General features: G+C 35.5%; 1 pseudogene; it reads right to left on the bottom strand.

Annotated features, from left to right (window-relative positions):
• Positions 1-726: 726 nt before the first annotated feature.
• LOC105537604 lies at positions 727-3,514 on the bottom strand (annotated as a pseudogene).
• Positions 3,515-6,307: the final 2,793 nt, after the last annotated feature.

Genomic DNA, 6,307 nt, shown 5'->3' with positions numbered 1-6,307 from the left:
TGCTTATAGATTAGGATGGTGTTGCTAAAGGTCGTGGTGGCTGTAGCGATTTCTTAAAAGAAAACAACTACAAAGTTTGCCTCATCAATTGACTCTTCCTTTCTTGAAAGGTTTCTCTGTAGCATGCAATGATGTTTGGTAGCATTTCGCCCACAGTAAAACATCTTTCAAAATTGGAGTCAATCTTCTGAAACCCTTCCACTGCTTTCTTAACTAAGTTATGTAATTTTAACTTGCAACATTTATCATTTTAAAGGAGTATATAAAAACTGTCAAAATGGGTCAGAAACAAGGTTTGCAATGCTCATAATTATCTTCAACATTGGCAATATTCAACCTTTTGAGTCAGTCTCAACGGAGTCAGTCTATCAGAACAGTGTTGTTCTTGATTAAAAAAAAGCAAATTATTTTTCTATTTACAATTTTTAGAAAGGGTTTAATGTAAAAATATTTTTCTTCTTTATATATTTCCCTGCCATGGTAATGTTAAAACATATCAAGATCCTCCTCGGACTTTAAAGGGGAAAAGCATAACATTCTATTTTAGTTGAAGCATTCCTTCACATAGCCAACATATTTTTTCTAGGCACTCTAAGAACTCTTCAGAATACTACAGGAAAATTGTTCCTCTTGCCTACTGATCTGTTAGTTATATTTTCCCTCAAACTTTTCTAAATTAAACATTGTTATAACTGTTTTTTAATTTAATTTTCCATGGTTCAGTCTTCAAGTTATTTTTCTTTTATTTGGAAACACTCCTTCAGTTTCAACTTGCTGAGCAGGCAAGCAACCGCTTTTGGCTTCTATGGAAACTGGAATCCTGTGGCTGCGTATAGGCATTCTGGTTCCACCAACTTTTGTTGGGTTGTGATATCCAGTGATTTAGGTGGAAAAGTACAAGGTATTCTTCCATGATGGATATGATATGGTAATAACAGGCTGGGATCTAATGGGACCCAGGGCCTAAGAGACTGGAAGATACATCAGGAAGGCCACAATGGGTTTTATACAAATTGTATGCTGTCCTAGTAACTTTTCCATCACAGACCTTATAGATCAGGAGCGAAGAATCTTCTGCTGCATGATATAACTAGTAGGAACCCTCCTGCAAGCTACTTAATTTCTTTAGAATGTGTTGGAGGATGTTAAATAAATTGGAAATCTTGCGTGCTGAAAGCTTTTCTTTTAATTCTTCTGAGGTAATATATTCCAGTAGAAAAAGCTTTGAAGTAAAAGCGTTGATATGCCCAACATAAAATGAGCTGTTGGAATGCAATAAACTTTCAGTTCATAAGTGACAAAGTTCACTTTCAATCAGAGCTTCAAGTTCATAACAAGCTTGATACTCTACTTTTGGTAGTACATAAACTGGAAATTGTCTTCTGATTTTCTTCTGTTTTTTTTTTTTTTTTTTTTTAGAACATGGTCTTGTCTCTATCTTCTGGACACTGTGGCACATGAGAAACAACAGGTCTTGCAGGCTAAATAAATTATAAACAAAACTTCCTTCTTGAGGAACTAGGTATTCCTATGTATCTTCAACATAGTCCTGAAGTTCATAGGGCAGTCGTCCTTTGGGCTTCTGAAATGCAGAAGGCCATCCAGATTTTGGTCAACGAGAGCTATCTGAAGGAACAGACAATTGCTGAGAAACAGAAGACTGTTTAGAATTTTCTAAATTCATTAAGGACAATTCGGGTACTTTTCTGGAAATTGGCTCTAAGAGATTATCCTGCATTTTTAAAATTTCTCCAACTGGATCATGTGTTTTATATACTCACTTGATAAGTTTTTTACAAAACACATGACTCTGCAGGCCTACAAGCAGTATGTCTGGTTTCCTACAGAAGCCTGCCCTGAGGAAGAATTTGGACTGATTGAAGTTAGAACCCACAACATCTATTTTTCCATCACTATTATTTTTACACTCCATATCAATGATTAAACACTCCTCATCTGTATCACAGTTGAAGAGAACTGTATCTTCAGTTTTAGCTGCTTCTGATCTAACAGTCTTTTCCTTTGAGTTGTCCAGGTTTTCCAGAACATTGGGTCTTTCACCATCAGCATGTACCATGTCTACAGTCGTATCATTTTTATTAGAAGTTTCAATTTCCTAAGAATTTTCTAACTGTAAGGCATCAGATGTTTTCAAATCACTATCTTGCTTCAAAGACTTGTCAGAATTTGATACCTTATCACCACATGATTCAAATCCCTGATTATCTTTATTTTTGCACTCTTGAGGACCGGCATCCATACAAGTGACCAGTTGTTTCTCCTTTTGCAATTGTTCCATCAGAATCTGAGATAAACTTCTACAATTAGCAGTAATGTCTGGTGCACTTGGTGCCACAAGTGTAGTTACTGCTTTGGGGGCTGCAGGAGCATCTGTCATGTTAGGTACTGTGGAAGCTCTTGCTGGAATTGGTGACTTTGATGCTTTGGTGGTGGTTACTCCAAAAGTTTCAAGTTCTGTGACGTCATCATCAAAATCCAGATACAAGTTTTCAAGAGTCTCAATTTTTCAGCACTCATTGACTTCACGAGACATGTCCATTTCAGATATACAAAGGTTTGTCCATAAAGACTGCAGATACTGGAACAGATGTGTTTTGGGGTATCATAAATTTTAATGGAACTTCATGAAAGATTTGATTTCTCTCTCTCATAGTTACTTTATTTTGGGGAAGTGGTGAATTAATACATATTACTTTAACTGGTTTTGAACCTGCAACAGGTATTACTTGAATCAATACTGGATGTTCCCACTGTTCCTTGTACATTGGTCCATGATTATTTAATAAGGTAAATAATGATTGACTAGTTAGAGCTAGCTGAGGGTGATATCTTGAAACAAGCTTCTCTGTATTTGGATCTTTTCTAATATCATAATGCATAGTTTCAGCTGTTCGTTCTGACAATTCAATGGTAGATATATCATCTTTTGAGAGCTGCAACTTTACAGGCATTGAGGGAAATACTGTTTTCACATATTTTACGCTGCCCAATGCAGAAAGAGTTTTTTCTAACTTTAATTCCATCTCTACTTTGAATGGGAAGAATACCATTAAGCTGGTGACCTCGTAGAGAGTATAGAATTCTAGGTACTTTTTCACTTGTTCAATGCAAGCTCTTAAAATTTTCTCTGGGAAGAGACAAACATCACCGGAAAGCATGTTATAATCCTGTGCACATTTCCTTGCAGAATTCTGCAAAAACTTTAGGAACCCGGTCACTTCTTCACTCACATTTTTTTTTTCATATCCAAGGAGTGCAAGAAGTCATTTGTATTTATTCCAACAGCTTTGAAATTTGCAGGAATCTTTGCATATTTAATCAACAAGTCCACATAACTCCTCTGCTCGCTCTGTTCGATAAAACATAGTTCTTTTACACTTGGAGCCACGGAATGATCTTTATAATTTTCTCAAGAGAAAAATGTCTTAAGGCCATTTTTGAGGAAAATATCCCAATTCAGTTCTGATTCACTTATGACCATCTTGGAGCTCATCTTCCTAGATTTCTGCTTTGCTCTAGCTCACAGTTCATAGCTGCCTGGCTGCAAGGGCTTCAATGGAGGCAGGATCCCTCCAGAATTTACTCAACTCATGGTTCGCAGTGGCTCTTGCCCAGGCTGCGGCCACATACCACACACGCTCCTCCCCGCTCCTCACATTGTCACGTGCACCTGGGAAAGCCATATTTAAAGGACGTGGCCCAAATTATGTAATTTTTGTTGTCATTTTGATAATGTTCATAGCATTTTCCCTAGGAATAAATTTCATCTCCAAAGAAACCACTTATTTAGGTTATTCATAAGAAGCAACTCCTCATCTGTTCAAGTTTTACCACAAGGACGTAGTAGTTCAGTCACATCTTTAGATTCCACTTCTAATTCTAATTCCCTTGACATTTTTACCAGATCTGTAGTTACTTCCTCGGTTCAAGTCTTGAACTTCTCAAAGTCAACCATGAGGTTTGGAATCCTCTTTTTCTAAGCTCCTGTTAATGTTGATATTTGTCCTTCTTAAATGAATCACAAATGTTTTTAAGCATCTAGGAGAATGAATCCTTTCCAGGAGATTTCCAATGTACTTTGCAGATTTAAGTGATTTTTCAGGTCTATCAGAGGAATCACTGTGACTGCTATTTATGGCAGCTGTAGCCTTACGAAATATATTTATTAAATAATAAGACCTGAAAGTCAAATTATTTCTTGACTCATGGGCTGCAGAATAGATGTGTTAGGAGGCACAAAAACATTAGTCTACTTGTACATCTCCACTAGAGCTCTTGGTGACCAGGTGCATAGTAAATGAAAAGGAATCGTTTGAAAAAATTCTATTCTAAGCCCTATGTCTCAACAATGGGCTTAAATATTCAGTAAACCATGCTGTAAACAGATGTGTTGTCATCCAGGCTTTGTTTCATTTATAGAGCACATGCAGAGTAGATTTAGCATTGTTCTTAAGGGCCTAGGATTGTCAGAATAGTAAATGAACATTGGCTTCACATTAAAGTCATCAGCTGCATTGGCCTCTAATAAGAGTCAGACTTCCCTTTGAAGCTTTGAAGCCAGGCAGTTATTTCTCTTCCCTAGTTATGAAGGCCCTAGATGACATTCTTCTAAAACAAGGTGGTTTCTTCTACATTGAAAACTCTGTTGTTTAGCATAGCCACTTTCATCAGTTATGTTAGGTATTCAGGACAAGTTGCTATAGTTTCTCCATCAGCACTTTTTGCTTCTCTTGCAATTTTATGCTATGGACAAAGCTTTTTCCCTTAAATCTCATGAACCAACCTCTGCTAGCTTCAGCCTTTTCTCCTGCAAGTTTTCATCTCTCTCAGTCTTCATAGAATTGAAGAGATTTAAGGACTTGCTCTGGATTAGGCTTTGGCTTAAGGGAATGTTGTGGCTGCTTTGATCTTCTATCTGGTCCACTAAAAATTTACATCAGCAATAAGGCTGTTTTGCTTTCTTATCATTCATGTGTTTATTGGAGTAGCACTTTTAATTTCCTTCAAGAAATTTTCCTTTGAATTCATAATTTGGCTTACTGGCATTGAAAGCCTTGCTTTTACCCTATCTCCACTTATGACATGACTTCCTCACTAACCTTCATCTTTTTTAGCTTTTGATTTAAAGTAAATGATGTACAATTCTTCCTTTCACCTGAACTGTTAGGCATCTTTGTAATGTTATCAATTAGCCTGATTTCAATATAGTTTTGTGTCAGGAAATAACAAGGGCCAAGGAGTAGGAGAGAGTTGAGAGAAGAACTGGTTGGCAGAGTAATCAGAACACGCACAACATTTATTATGTTTGTCATCTTAACATGGATGTCGTTCATGGGGAACCCAAAACATTTACAATAGTAGAAAAAGATCACTGATCACAAATCAGTATAACACATATAATAATATTGAAAACATTTTAAAAATTTGCAAGAATTACTAAAATGTGACACGGAGACATGAAGAGAGTACATGCTGTTGAAAAGTGGTGCTCATAGACTTTCTCGACACGAGGATGCCACAGACCTTCAATTTGTAACAAATGCAATATTTTCAAAGCAAATAAATTGAAGTGTAATAAAATGAGGTATGCATGTACTAGGAAGAACCATTCAAGAATAGAGAATGACCCTCTCTAAACGTAGAGGTTGATTTAATGTAGCAAATACAGTATGCTTCATCATAATGGTTGTTGAATTGACTACTAAAAGATTTTATAGATATATAAAAAGTGTAATATGATGTAAGAGTCTTTGAAACAGTCACATAATTTCAAGTTGCTAATAAAAACATTACATTAATTCTATGAAAGTAATCATTAACATCTGAAATGTAAAGTAAAATATTTAATTTTAAGATCCTGGATCCAACAGATTTATAGAAGTTTTCACTTATAATGGAGACTAAGAATAGAATTTTAGTCCCTCTCTGAATTAGAGGATTTAATATTATCTGTTCTCAGAAGAATATGATATAATGAGATGGGCATATTGAAAATATTCAAATAAAAGGAAGCAATCCACAATGTTAAACTCAAAAAGAATTCCTAGTTCTTTTTGAAAATTATGACAACATTTCTATAATTTGCTACCTGAGGAAGTGTTTGAAAATTTGAAAGGTCTTTTTGTTTTTGGTGGTGGTGTTGCTAGTGGGGTACACTTTATGTAACATCTAAGAATGATATTAGCATTTTTTATTATTCCAGTAGATTTTTTTTTTTTAATTTAGAAAGTCTAAATTTAGGCTTTCTTTGTGACTGATTTTGTAACATACTAATTCTATTCATGAT

This window comes from Mandrillus leucophaeus, unplaced genomic scaffold (genome assembly GCF_000951045.1).
Source record: "Mandrillus leucophaeus isolate KB7577 unplaced genomic scaffold, Mleu.le_1.0 Scaffold176, whole genome shotgun sequence".
NCBI classification, from domain to species: Eukaryota; Metazoa; Chordata; class Mammalia; order Primates; family Cercopithecidae; genus Mandrillus; species Mandrillus leucophaeus.
Note: the sequence above shows the minus strand (reverse complement) of the source record. Positions and strands in the feature narration are given on the sequence as shown.